The sequence below is a fragment of the Chelonia mydas genome, chromosome 1 (assembly GCF_015237465.2).
Source record: "Chelonia mydas isolate rCheMyd1 chromosome 1, rCheMyd1.pri.v2, whole genome shotgun sequence".
Taxonomy (NCBI): Eukaryota; Metazoa; Chordata; order Testudines; family Cheloniidae; genus Chelonia; species Chelonia mydas.
In genome coordinates this window covers 271,631,565-271,647,092 of record NC_057849.1, presented here as the reverse complement: position 1 = coordinate 271,647,092, position 15,528 = coordinate 271,631,565, and the positions used below count along the sequence as shown (strand labels likewise).

Sequence of the window (15,528 nt, the reverse complement as noted above, 5' to 3'; positions counted from 1 at the left end):
CAGGCACACTGTATGCTCCAGATCCAAGTGTGTATTTTGCTAAGAGTTGAATCACTTTGATATGAGGGATGATTAAAGATGAGTCAAACATAACAGACAATGCACTGCCTCTTTGCTTAGGTGATACATACTCTAGCAATCAGACTGGTATAATTTTGCTCAATAAACACTGACAAGAAAAAGCAAAATTGAACTACCTTTCACTCCTTCCAATGGCAATCCTGCCACATCAAAGTTAGGGTTGGTCATCTGATTAGAAAATTCAATGTGTGGTGGTCTGCTAAACCAAAACAGACAAAGGAAGGATTTTAGCTTCCCATACTGTCAGACTCTTAATCTTCATGCATATAAGTATACAGTCAAAAACAACTAAAAGAATAAAATAGCAATAATGAGCCCTTGCAAGGATATTTCAAATTTAGATCATCTGCTTTTCTTTGCATATCTATTTATCAGCATATAGACATTCAGTCCAAAAAAATATTGTAAAACAAAAACTCCCATTAACATTTCTAGGGGCAAACATCAATGTTTTATATAGATATAGTTTGGGTGTGGGTTTTTATCAACACACAACAATAAAGTACCTCCATATTTTATGATAGACCAAGGGGTAAAAAGTCAGCTTTCTGTTTCTTGAAAGTGTTTGCACATAAATAATTTGTGCATCTAATCCCTACTCTTTTGTCTATAATCTAGATTCTACATGATATGTTGTCTGCTTTGAGTATAATTCTTTGGGGACAGGTATCTATCTTATTATACGTCTGACAAACATCTAGCACATTTTTAGGTATTATAAAAATAAAATAACAACCCAAATTCATATGGTTTAAACATAAGGTAGACTTTTAAAGTGGGAAATTAAAGGAAAAAGAACACTAATCTGAGTATATACAATATTACTATAACGATTTAAATTATACTGAGACTTGGCAGAATTCTTTTTTTTGTCATTTCCACAGATAATGTTTATTTTTAAACATTTTTCTATTTGTATCTATTTAAATTTTTGAAGTTGCGCAAAATTATGGGGTTTATGCTTTTTTATCAATTTCAGTTTTCACAGTTGTGGGCAATTATTGGGGGGTTAGACAACAGAGCAGGTCAGAAAATTATTCAATGACAATAGACATTGATTTCAAAAAGTTAAAGTTTTGTGACCTTTAATACACAAATTGTCATTATCATATATCAAAATATACAGAGTAAATGTCCTTAAATCAAACTCTAATAAATTCTCAAGCAGCATCTTCTTACTTTGCCTGTCATAAATTTCTGTTATTCATCAATGGCATTTTTTTTCTACAATCAAGTTGTGAGTGTACAGTGAAATCGACTTTACTGACATTTACCAATAAAAATCTAATCCTTCAAAGCCTAATTATATTTATTTCCAAAAACTACTATTTGATTGGTTGGAGAGAGAAATTGACAATAATGAGGTAAAGTTTTTGTCTCAAAAATGATCAGCAAATATTTATGTACATTATATATACATTGCCTTTATGCAATCATAGCTATTTTATACACATACATACATCCTTATTTTACCTCTTTTCCTGAACAGAGCACTAAAAGGGTAGTATATAAAATCCATATTACTGACAAAATACTTTAAAATTATTGAAGTTTGATTAGGGTATGAATAGCCCTTATTACCAGCAATAATTAAGATAATGCTAAACACCCAACAGAGGAACACAACTTATATAGGCATTTGTTAGTTCTGTAAAAGTAATGATGATCTTTCAATTGCCACTATTTTGTAGTTTAGATTGGTTCTAAACTCTACCATCCTACATTAATGACATTGTTAGTATCTAAACAGAATCTGCAGATTTCTGATTTCCTTTTGTCATGGGAAATCTAAAGGGTCGTTTATGAAAAGAAACTTGAATAAAACAATACTGGAATGTACATTGAGACGCTGCTGGAAGTGTGCTCCAAACACTATAAGAACCATTATTTTTAACTACTTCGTGCATTTTATACTCCAGAACTACAAATTCTACCACCACCAAAGTGAATGTTGGGGTGATTTACTCATCCTCTGATGGAGTTTATCCCTTCTGTAGGTACTGCTAAATCATCCCTACCAGAGAAGCTTTATCCCTGAAGCTCAGAAAAGTGTTCCTGAAGCACAAACAGTCTATTTTGGGAACACACTAGATTGTATTTCGTGACAGATGTAAAAAAAAAAAAAAAAAACCCACAGAAGAAAATGTACTCCCAAAAGTCTTTACACACTGCACTCTGTACCAAACTGTGGGCACTGAACACAGTGCTATAAAATACTCAGAATATTTAGCAGGGACAGAAGTAGGAACATTTCCTGCAAAGAGAACTTAAGAATTTGTTTGTTTAGTTCCTTCGTTATGGTTATGATTAAACTGATTTTGTCTGAATGAAAAACAGATTGTCCAGACTCTCATTCTTCTTCTCTTCAAGCATAAACATTTCATAGGGGTTTTCACAGCATAAAGGGAACTCTAATTTATTTCTGTTTATAAAGTGCCCATCTGATGTTCTTGAGCACTATATAAAAAGAATTGAGAACAGTATAATATGAGTAGTCCAAAACCTACAAACACCACCATATAAAACATAGATATTGTCAAAAAAAAAAAAAACCTGCAAAATTCAGCGTAAAATCACTGTAAAAACAGCATGGTAGTAGCTGCTTCTAGTAGAAGATAGATGTAGCAGACTTAAAACGTTAAGTCAAGGTGGCAAATAGTTTAAGAATAATTAAGAACACTTTTATTAGTTAAAGATAAATTAGGACATAGATTCATGCTTTAAATTATTTAAAAATACTCAGATGATGAAATGACAAATTAATACACTACTACTAAACCACAATGCATAACATCATACCGTATATCAAGTACTGGTCTCAACAGTACTTCCTGATAAGTCAATTCTTATTAATTATTAAATATTTGTGATAAGTTAAAATGTTTTAACAAAGATAAAGCTATCCTTTTCCCCCTGTGCTAATGAGCTGGCACTATGCAGTATTCAGAGCTATTATCTATCACATTGGTAGCTTGAGATACAGCAATTAGCGGCTGTGAAAAAGTGATACACATCTATTGCCAGTGCACCATGACAATCCTTTTGCTGAGAAGCAGCACACACACCAAAAGAGAGATGTAACTGTGACTGTGGGCTGAAAAGTCAACTTCTCAATTTACTGGTTCAATAATCATGCAGCTGATTTATGGCAACAAGACTCCTAGTTTCACTGTAGACCATAATAAGGAGGCATGAGGTGAATGCAGAAAAAAGTCAACTAGTCCTTTTTCAGTTTAATCCAATGTGCTGATGAGACTAACTCAGGTTAGAATGCTATAAACTAGTCTCAAAATGAATTTATCAGTTGTGATATCATTGCCACCTGGATCCTGAAAGGCTCTGAGTGGTATGCCTTCAAGTTTCTGGGAGAGGAAGTTTCTCAGAGTCTCTTTTATTTGGGCCCACTATGAGTAAACATGGTTTTGTCAAAGATGTTATAAAAAATAGCTAAAGATTTAGATATCTAAATCTCTTTTGGTAAATGCCACACACGGTAACATTTAAAAGCTAAGCCTGGCAGTTAGATAAGAGGTTCTGTAGGAAGAGAGTGGCTAAGAAATATATACCTTCTGGATTATTCTGTGCACACGGACAGGTATGTAAAAGGCTCCCAGATAGTAAAGGCTGGCATTCAGAAGACGATGCTATGATAAGTATTGAGTACCCATAATATTCTAATACTGAATTACTTATTAAGGGCCCGATCCAGGAAACATTTGTAATTTTGCTTGTATTGAATCAGTTGGTTCCATTGTGTAAACTGGCCCTTATGGTCTTGCCCTTTTACTTCAACAGATCCGTTCACAGAGTGAAGTTGCTATGTGCACAAGTATTTGCAAGATGAGGCCCGACATAAGCACTATCACACCAATATACACAGACCTGGGATATGCTGAGGTATTGTGTCAACAGGGTTGGGATCTGATGTGACAATTTCAGACATGTTTTCTACCAACTCTGGGAAAACCCATCACACAGACAGCACCTAGAGAAACAATTTAGCTCAGGCATGTACTAACAGCAACTGTCACAACAGAGATAAAGATCATGCTGCACCATTGGCCCTGCAGCATTCTAAAGATTTACAGACCATGTCCTATGGCCACATGGACAATATATAGTGGGCATATTTGGATAAGGGGTTATAGTTAGTTCTGATTCAGAATTCAACATCCAGCATTATTATTAATAATAATTATTTGTACTACCATAGCACCTAAGAGCCCTAGTCATGGACCAGGACCCCATTGTGCTGGGTCCTGGGGGAGGGAAAAACAAGAGTTCCTGCCCCAAGGAGCTTACAATATAAGGGATATTGTAACTTCAGAGTAACGTCACTTTTTTGCACTACCACAACATAATAATAATTTGAGTTTGGTTGCCAGGTAACTTCACTTCATTTTTTGTTTAATGAAGAATTTGCTTGGTGTACAACAAATATTAAGAAAATTTAAAACTCGAATCTTTGTTTAAACATTTTAATTTTAGAGAGTTTTCAGGGGGGAAAGTCCCTTGTTTGATAGTCTTAAGTGGTATCAAATATTCTTGCAAAGGGAAAAAAGGTGGGAGCTCTCAGGTTTGTAAGTGAAAATCATAACTTGTTTCTTCTTAACAGAAATACACAAAGAGAAGAAGAAAAGCAGCTTTTCTCCCTGTTTACAGTTCAGCAGCTAGAATATCACAGTTCCCAGTGAAACTCAATGGAAGTTAGGCACCCATGCGCCTCACTTGGAAGTTTTTGAAAATCTCATCAGCGAAGACTGGTCTTTCAGCATAGTTACATATGTGATTAGCTTTCCATTATAAACTGACATTTTCTTCTGACATCCTCAGCCCTGAATTAAATAAGCCTACACAGAATTTATCATTATCTTCTGTCAGAGAACTGTTTAAGTAATTAAATGTGCTCCTCAGAAAAATGCTTGAAAAGTTGGAGGTTTTCAATGTTAAAAAAGGTTTTGGAGTTTGCTTTGCAGGGAGTGGGAGAGGAAAGGAGAATGTCATCGCAAATTTTGGTATTGAAACTCCAACCTAGTTGATTCAGCTGTCAATGAGTTTGATGCCCTTTGTATGAACTTTACCAAAGTTGTCACGATATCCTATGTATAAAAACTTTATTATTTATACAATAAAAATCCCTGCAACAAGTGGTGTTCGTTTTTTTTTAATAATCTAATGGTGGTCCTCACCTCCTAATATAGAACAGGACACATAATACTAGAGGGGTATTTGGAAAAGCAGGAACTAAATTATGTCATTGGGAATAGTCAGATTATATTCCTAGTGTCTAGAGCACAGGATCTGCTGGAGTTTCTGGTCTTAATCACCAAAAAAACAGATGCGTGAGAAGCTTGAAGAAAGTAACAAGTACTTTGTTGCAAATTTCTCCACCACAACCACCACCTACTAATCTCAAGTGGAAGAACGAACCAATCCTGGTCCTGGTCATATGTGTGGCTGAGCATTTACCCAATTTACCTGATGTTATTGAGATCTGCAGCTATTTTTCTTCCAGGTACATAGAGTGGGCATAGGCCACACTGATGCAGATTTTATATTTTGGGGTAGGGAGTGCCATGACCAGGATGAAGGTGGTCAGACATAGTGGTCAGAGCAGGAGTCAGCCCAAATCAGGTACTTGGAGGTGGGAATCCAAGATAGGCCAGAGGACAGACTGAGGGTCAGGCATCAGAAAGCAGGCAGTTTCCGGTTACCAGGAGATCAGGAGCCTGGCTACAGACAGCAGTCGAAGAGCACAGACAAGGAAAAACCAGAGTTGAAAGCCAGAATCTAAGGTCTATTGCAAGCAGGGTTAGGAGCAGAGACAGGCAGGCGGTCCATGTTTTTGCTCAGAGAGCTTGCCATCATGGCTTCTTGGTTCAAGCCAATCAGTTGGCTGTGAGGGGCTGCCACTCGGGTCCTGCTGAGTGGTACTTCCTACCAAGCCCAGACCCCAGGGTCCACCCACAAGAGCACATCCTAACCCTCCAGTGCTGAGGTGGTGGCAGCAGCTGTAGAACAGATCCCCATGGTCCCAGGTCCCAATCCTTCAAGTTCTTACAGGGAGGCTTCCGCTGAGTGTATATTTGTCATAGAAAAGAGGTGTGTCTGGAGCTGTATACGCCCAATTCCTTTGGAAGTCAGGAAAGGGTTAACTTGTTTATCTACAAAAAGTGATATCTGAGTGGAAATAGAGGCTGTTCACAGACTGGGAATCATAACATGGCATAAGCCCTTGCTTCGGCTGGCTGGGGAAAGCTTAACTCCTGTAGATTTAGAAATTTCTAACTATCTGAAATGAGTTGGGATGCTGTACTTAGTGGTAACATTTTCTGAAGAGTTTCTGAAGTCACTTAGGCAAAGTCCTATTTTCAAAAGCATCTAAATCACTAAGAAGTGTAAGTCCCATTGAGTTTAAGTGATTTAGCCACTTTTGAAAATATTACTTTTGTTTATTACTGAACCATTGTCCACATCACAAATCCATCACCAACTGTCGCCCTTGTTCGCCATTGTAGTAGGAAGGCCTGAATGTGCAGGCAGACTGTACTACTCATTCATATGTATAGAATGGATCCCTCTTCAGACGGTGGTAAGACACATTGTCAGGGAAACAGATAAAAGCTTGCTCTGCTGCACAGAGTTTTCTGAGACTAACTACAGACCTTTGGCCTGATTCTCCTCTTCACTTCAGTGAAGTTACTCACAACTTATGCTGGTGTGAGAGAAAAATCAGACACCTTGTGTCTCCCATGCTATCAGCTCAGTTCCTCACATTAATTAGTACTAAATTCACTTGCACTTAGAGTACATTCAGCAAAAGAAAACACTTTGTGTGCTCATAATAGTATCCCACAAAGCATGAGAGGGAAATAATCATTTGAGTCATATAACTAATAACTAATTTGGAACCAGTAAAGCTTACCTGATACTTCAGAAATATTCTTACATGTTTCAGAGTAGCAGCCGTGTTAGTCTGTATCCGCAAAAAGAAAAGGAGTACTTGTGGCACCTTAGAGACTAACAAATTTATTTGAGCATAAGCTTTCGTGAGCTACAGCTCACTTCATTGAATGCATACAGTGGAAAATACAGTGGGGAGATTTTATATACACAGAGAACATGAAACAATGGGTGTTACCATACACACTGTAAGGAGAGTGATCAAGTAAGGTGAGCTATTACCAGCAGGAGAGCGGGTGTGGACGGGACCTTTTGTAGTGATAATCAAGGTGGGCCATTTCCAGCAGTTGACAAGAACGTGTGAGGAACAGTGGACACAGTTGGCAACGGTATCCCCTGAACATATCTATTCACGGGACACCATCATAGGGTCTAATCACATCAGTCACACTATCAGAGGCTTGTTCACCTGCACATCTACCAATGTGATATCTGCCATCATGTGCCAGCAATGCCCCTCTGCCATGTACATTGGCCAAACTGGACAGTCTCTCCGTAAAAGAATAAATGGACACAAATTAGACGTCAAGAATTATAACATCCAAAAACCAGTCGGAGAACACTTCAATCTCTTTGGTCACTCGATTACAGACCTAAAAGTGGCAATTCTTCAACAAAAAAACTTCAAAAACAGACTCCAACGAGAGACTGCTGAATTGGAATTAATTTGCAAACTGGACACAATTAACTTAGGCTTGAATAAAGACTGGGAGTGGATGTGTCATTACACAAAGTAAAACTATTTCCCCATGTTTATTCTCCACCCCCTCCCCCCCCCCCGCCCCATTCCTCACACGTTCTTGTCAACTGCTGGAAATGGCCCACCGTGATTATCGCTACAAAAGGTTCACCTCCCTCCCGCCCCCCGCTCTCCCGCTGGTAATAGCTCACCTTACCTGATCACTCTCGTTACAGTGTGTATGGTAACACCCATTGTTTCATGTTTTCTGTGTATATAAAATCTCCCCACTGTATTTTTCACTGAAGTGAGCTGTAGCTTGCGAAAGGTTATGCTCAAATAAATTTGTTAGTCTCTGAGGTGCCACAAGTACTCCTATTCTTACATGTGTTGATCAGAGGGCTTGTGTGGAAATGTTTTGTGGCACTGAGTAAATTAAAATAGATGTTTTAGACTCCGTTATAAAGAAGTCATTTGTGACATTTCATAACTAAATGCTATGAAAATGACATAGGCCATGTTTCCCTTTTAAAACATTGTGCAGCCATGAAGAATTTCCTATTTATACAGTAGTATGATTACCAGAAAGCCAAATGAATTATATAATGAAAAAGATAACTGATCACACTTATAATATGCTTTTCTGCTGATAGCACTTTCAACATTACACTTCAATACTGATAGCATAACTATTAGTAAAATAATAAATGGAAAATGATTAATGCTAACTTAAAATTCACTTCTTACAGAATTACTGGTTACATCCAAATGAATACTTGAAGAATAAATCATGATTTAAATTACAATGAATAACAAATGAAGTAAAAATAATTTGTGTTATAGTGAAAGTGGTTGTAAAACTTTTCACAGAACAGGATCAGAAAAATATCTTAAAGTGTAACCCATGGGATTATTCACAATCTCATTGTTCACAGTTAAATTTTCACAAGGGAAACTATACTACAGAATGGTCTGTGGGACAGATTAAAGGTGACAGGGGCATAAATACATATGTTCTAGTAATTTGTTGTAGGATCAGTAGTGTTTTAGAATCCTTGACAAACCTTTATTAGCCGATTAAGTATTCGGTGTGATAATATTAAATCATTATGATTAATCTTATATTAATGCAAGTGAATCATTACATTCCATGACTGTTATTTTCAATTTATCATTAACTATTAAAGATTAATTTCAGAGTAGGGCTGCGTAAAACACTCATCATATATAAACCCAGATGAAATCTGGCACTGATGAGCTGGAGGGTATTGTGGGAGGTAATATGTGTCCTTTGTTAAGGGAATTGGACTTTGGGCCTAAGTAGAATCTCTGCTTTCAGTTAAAATAATCTTTCTTGGGGGAGGGTAAAGATAATAATTAAAAATTACTAAAATAGAAAGAAACAAGCTGCTAGATTTCCCTTAACTAGAACAGAATCCAGAATAATCTCCTTCCTAGTGGTTATTCCAAGGAGGAACGATTGAATTTACCTTAGCCCTGGTCTATACTACGGGCTTAGGTTGAATTTAGCCGCGTTAGGTTGATTTAAAAATGACTGCGTGCACACAACCAACCCTGTCCCATTGACCTAAAGGACTCTTAAAATTGACTTCTGTTCTCCTCCCCGATGAGCGGAGTAGCGCTAAAATCAACCTTTCAGGGTCAAATTTGGGGTAGTGCGGACACAAACTGATGGTATTGGCCTCCGGGAGCTATCCCAGAGTGCTCCATTGTGACTGCTCTGGACAGCACTTTGAACTCCAATGCACTAGCCAGGTACACAGGAAAAGCCCCAGGAACTTTTGAACTTCATTTCCTGTTTGGCCAGCATGGTGAACTCAGCAGCACAGGTGACCATGGAGTCCCCCCAGAATCGTAGAGCATAGAATATTTCTACACTCCCCCTATCATCTCCGTCCCTGAGGTTATCACAGATTAGAAGGTGAAAAAACTGCATTTGCGATGACATGTTTTCCAAGCTCATGCAGTCCTCCCGCACTGATAGGGCACAGCTTAATGAATGGAGGCATTCAGTGGCAGAGGCCAGGAAAGAATTAAGTGAGCATGAAGAGCGGAGGCAGGACGCGATGCTGAGGCTAATGAGGGGGCAAACGGACCTGATGAAGCATCTGTTGGGGGAGCAAATAGACATAATGAAGCATCTGTCGGAGCTGCAGGAAAGCCAACAAGAGCACAGACCCCCGCTGCATCCACTATATAACCACTTACCCTCCTCCCCATGTTCCATAGCATCCTCACCCAGATGCCCATGAACGAGGGAGGGGAGGCTCCAGGCACCCAACCACTCCACTCCAGAGGATGGCCCAAGCAACAGAAGGCTGTCATTCAAACAGTGTGATTTTTAGTGTGGCTACAATAAGCCATGTGGCCTTGTCCTTTCCTCCTCCCCCACCCCACCCGGGCTACCTTGTCCGTTATCTCATTTTTTTTTAATTAATAAAGAAAGAATGCATGGTTTCAAAACAATAGTTACTTTATTTTGAAGGGGGAGGGTAGTTGGCTTACAGGGAATTAAAATCAACAAAGGGGGCGGGTTTGCATCAAGGAGAAACACACACAACTGTCACACCGAAGCCTGGCCAGTCGTGAAACTAGTTTTCAAAGCCTCTCTGATGCTCAGCATGCCTTGCTGTGCTCTTCTAATCACCCTGGTGTCTGGCTGCTCAAAATCAGACGGCAGGCGATTTGCCTCCCACCCTGCCATAAACGTCTCCCTCTTACTCTCACAGATATTATGGAGCATACAGCAAGGAATGGGAATGTTGGTTGCACTGAGGTCTGACCAACAGCACCAGTGAGCTTTTAAATGTCCAAAGGCACATTAAACCACCATTCTGCACTTGCTCAGTCTATAGTTGAACTGCTCCTTACAACTGTCCAGGCTTCACGAACCATGGGAGAAAGGGGTAGGCTGGGATAGGTGTGACCGGGCAGTGCTGCCGGCTGGGCGACCAGCCTGAGGCAGAAACGTCCAGCTCGCAGGAGAGCAGAGTTGCAGCGTGCCCTAGAGGTTGCTAGGATCCAGGCAGGGAAGACATTCCCAGAACCCCCGGCCAAGCTACATGTCCAATGAGGACGGCTACCAGTCCTACTGCACCATCTGCTGCAAAGTTGCAGGAGAGCAGAGTTGCAGTGGAAGCGGTGGAGACATACACCATGGACGAGGATGGCTAGCAGTCCTACTGCACCATCTGCTGTGAAGGCACCCAGGAGGACCAGAACGGATCACCTGAGCGCGTCGCTGGGGAGCAAGAGAGCAGAGTTGCAGGACAGCAGAGTTGCAGCGGAAGTGGTGGAGCTGTACACGATGGATGAGGAGGCTAGCAGTCCTACTGCACCATCTGCTGCAAAGGAACCCAGGAGCTGCTGCTGTGTAGCAATGCCAGCTGCTGCAGGTGCTTCTGTGTCAAATGCTTGAAGGCCCTGGTAGGGCAAGGTACCTCAGCCAAGGCAAAACAGCAAAAGCCCTGGGGCTGTTACATGTGTCAACCACAGAAGTGCTATGGGGTGTTACAGTGCCGACCGGACTGTACGGCTGCAAGACTTCTTCACCAGCAACAAAGGACAGGAATATGATGCTCCTAAAATCTAAAAAGGCCTGCACATTTCCCAATCACTACCCTTGATAACAGAACGTAAATGATTGCACTGGCTACTTGGATCACAGCAGCCCCCACAGTAGACTTGCCCACAACAGCAGTGGTGATGGTGAGCTGAGTGGGCTCCATGCTTGCCGTGGTATGGTGTCTGCATGGGTAACCCAGGAAAAAAAGGCGCAAAACGATTGTCTGCCCTTGCTTTCACGGAGGGGGGCTGGGGGGGGCGACTGATGACATGTATCCAAAACCACCTGCGACAATGTTTTCCCCATCAGGCACTGGGAGCTTAACCCAGAATTCCAATGGGCGGTGGAGACCGCGGGAACTGTGGGATAGCTACCCACAGTGCACCGCTCCATAGATGCTAGCCACTTTAGTGAGGACGCACTCCGCTGACTTAATGTGCTTAGTGTGGACATACGCAATCGACTGTATAAAATCGAATTCTAAAAATCGACTGCTATAAAATTGACTTAATTTCATAGTGTAGACATATAGACATAAGGACTGAAATAGTTTGCATGTCATGTCAAGTGACTCTTCCGAAGTTTGCTGAGAATGAGCCTCAATTAGCCAACCATCCAGCTATGAGAAGATATGTGTACACTGATGTCTGTAATGAATGCCAGTCATGCCAGCCATTTGGTAAATACACCTGGTGTGGCAGAAAGGCCAAAGGACACAGACAACTGCTTTTTTGCGTGGAGATGCAATTATCATCATCTGGAAACTAGCTAAATGTCAATACAGATGTAGGTAGGCATATTTCAATTTAAGAGGCAAGGCAAGTGACGTAATATCTTTTTTGGCTCAATTTCTGTTGGTGGGAGAAACCAGCTTTCGAGCTAAAGAGAGTTCTTCCTCAGGTCTGGGAAATGTACTCAGAGTGTCACAGCTAAGTACAAGGTTGAACAGATAGCTTAGCTTAAGTAGTTAGCACATGAGCTAAGGAGCCATTCAAGGTGAGGTGGTCCCTTCTGTAGTATGTGAGGTGCTGTAAGTGGTTCCACAGATTCTCTGAAGTCTGTCTGAAAACACGTACAGTACCTCATATTCTTCAGAAAGGACCACCTCACTTTCCATAGCCCCTTAGCACATGTGCTAGCTGTTCTAAATTGAATTTAGCTGTGACACTCTGAGTGCCTTTCCCAGACCTGAAGAAGAGCTCTGTGTAGCTTGAAGGCTTGTCTCCCTCACCAACAGAAGTTGGTCCAAAGAGTATATTACCTCACCCATCTTGTCTCTCAAATATCCTGGGACCGACACTGCTACAACACTGAGGCCTCTTAAATTGTATGCAATCAGTCTCAAGAGAAAGGATAGAAATTATGGAAGCCAGTGTCAACATGCTGAACTTGAACTTTCTGATGACTCTGTCCAGTTTTCAGAGATCCACAATGGAAAAAAGCCTTCCCTTTTGGTATGAGGAAATAGCTAAATAAAAGCTTTTTCTTCTGTGCTACTATGGGAAGCTAGGGGCTCAATTCATGCAGGGCCGGCTCTAGGATTTTTGCCGCCCCAAGCAAAAAAAATTTTGGCCGCCCCCACTTTTTTTTTGTGCCCCCCCGCCCCCGGCTCTGCCCCAACTCCGCCCCTTCCCAACCCCTTCCCCAAATCCCCAGTCCCGCCTCCTCCCCCAGGCGTGCCGCATTTCCCCCCCCCCCATTGCTTCCTACGGCCCCCCTGCCCCGCAACCCCCAGCCCTAGCTCACCTCTGCTCCGCCTGCTCCCCTGAACACGCTGTCACTCCGCTTCTCCCCCCTCCCTCTCAGGCGAGGGAGAGGCAGTGTGTTCAGGGGAGCAGGCAGAGCGGAGGTGAGCGAGGGTCGGGGGGGAGCGCAGGAAGTAAGGGAGGAGTAGGGGAACTGCTCCCCACCCCAGCTCACCTCTGCTCCACCACCGCCACCTCCCCCGGGTGCGCCGCCGCTCGGCTTCTCCTCCCTTTCTCCCAGGCTTACCACACGGGGGAGAAGCGGAGCGGCAGCGGCGCGCCCACGGGAGCAGGCGGAGGCGGAGCAGAGGCGAGCTGGGGTGGCGGGGGCACATTTCTAGGGGCGCCATGGCTGGCGCTGGAATGCTGCCCCTAGGAATGTGCCGCCCCAAGCACCTGCTTGTTTTGCTGGTGCCTAGAGCCGGCCCTGAATTCAGGTGAAATTCTGTGGCCCATGTATGCAAGAGGAAAGACTAAATGATCAAAATGATCCCTTTTGGCCTTATAATCTTGCACGTCTCAAACTACTGACCCTACTATCTGATCTGAAGTTTGTCTGAAGCATCACAAGAGGCCCATAATGTATACCTGCATTCTATATATCCTTCAGTCACCAGATTTTTTTGCTATCTTTTCCTGCTTTTCAGGAATGTGATTAATAAAAAAAAACAAACTTTTGTCCCCCAAAAGTCATATCCTTTTGCAGTCTTCATCTAATGGGAAGATATGACCTGCCTTGTATCACTTTATCCTGTCATTTTCTACTCAATGCTGATGCTAATAAGGAGCCAGGAATAGAGTTAGCAAAATAAATAAAACACAGGAACTTTGGCTGTGGCAGTTGGTAGACGGTAGAAATTACTTATCTTCTTAGAAATGCTTGAGAATGAAGTACATGTCCTTAGCCAGTCCAGAATTTTTTAATAAGCTTAGTGCAGATGATCTGTAGTCACTAAACACAATAATCCCTTTGTTCAGCGGCTACAATAAGTAATATAGGTTTCAGAGTAGCAGCCGTGTTAGTCTGTATCCGCAAAAAGAAAAGGAGTACTTGTGGCGCCTTAGAGACTAACAAATTTACTTGAGCATAAGCTTTCGTGAGCCGATGAAGTGAGCTGTAGCTCACAAAAACTTATGCTCAAATAAATTTGTTAGTCTCTAAGGTGCCACAAGTCCTCCTTTTCTTTTTAATAATTAATATAGTGATCACCGATATAATGTCAATTTACCAAGAGCTAGTACATCTTGATATCACTGTCTAAATACCGGGCAATACATCAGTAATCTCACATCATGCTGTAACAACGGTTGGTAAATAATGACTTTTATGCCAACCACTACAAACTGCTTTAATAAAAGTAGTTGTGCAATCTCTCTGTCGGTACTGCTGCTACTATAGTAAAACATGATCTTGCATCACTGACAATGCAATTTTTATCCCACACAGCTCTAGTGGCTACCTGATGCTGTTAGAACTAACAGGAATGGGTGCATAAAAATAGCATGTGCTCAACTGTTGTTTTTTTTTTTCCAATCTTATTACACACAATTACCCTTTTAGCCAGCCCTATTCAAGGAAAGTAGGAGTCTTCCTAAATGTTCGGTAAAATGCTTTTTCTAAGCACATTTTTATCAGGTGACATTTTATATAGACATCTGGAAAAACTAAAAGCAGACTGCCAGAAAACTATTAAAATCAGGATGATCTTTGTCTTTCAGCTTTTCAGTAGCTCATCGATCCCTGCAGAGGTAATCAAATGAAGTCCAGCTCACCTTCTAACAGGATGCCAGCTCCCAACAATCATTCCAATGTTGGCAACACATCCTGGCTGCAAACTGATGAAATCTTGAAAATGCAGACAAAAACCTGTTCGAAAAGAAAAGTTCACTAACATTCATGTACCAGATATTGCTCTATCAGCCAGTTTCAAAATCAGGTGACTAAACTTCAAAATGAACTGAATACAGACATAGCACAGTTTACCTCAGCTGTACTGGAGAAGAAACAATTCATCATACAGATCACAGAAAAATAATATGGAAAGTGAAAACTACAAGAGAATCTGTCATCATCCCCAGTTTGTGTTTTAGAAGATAAAACTGACAAGCAACTGAAGCAGTGAGAGCAATCATTTCCAAATGAAAAGACTATTTCTGCCTGAGGTATTACTGACATCTATCATGAAAACTGAATTTGTTATGGTTAACCTGCTAGTATTTTGATGTTTCAAAATCACCACAACGTAGGGTGGAGCAACTGGCAAATTTCAGAAATGAATTATTTTACTGACAAGCAAAGACAAAATAAAAAGTGTTTAGTTCCTTGGTTAGCAAAAGTTACTGAGTCGCCAAGTGATTGAAATTCGTAATGCAAGCACATTATTTTCCTGTTTCTGTTGTTGCTTCTGCAATAGAGATCCAGATAAAAATGTCAATAACTGTCTGTCCCATTGTAGCTCACTGACTTTAGTTCC

At 41.0% G+C, this 15,528-nt stretch overlaps 1 long non-coding RNA gene across 2 annotated transcripts in view; it reads right to left on the bottom strand.

Moving 5' to 3' along the window:
• Positions 1 to 203: 203 nt before the first annotated feature.
• Positions 204 to 15,528, bottom strand: part of LOC122465827 — a 318,656-nt gene continuing 303,331 nt past the window's right edge. For both annotated transcript variants that reach the window (XR_006290915.1, XR_006290913.1), the window contains exon 3: positions 204 to 280. This is a non-coding gene — a long non-coding RNA (uncharacterized LOC122465827). The remainder of the gene's footprint in view (positions 281 to 15,528) is intronic.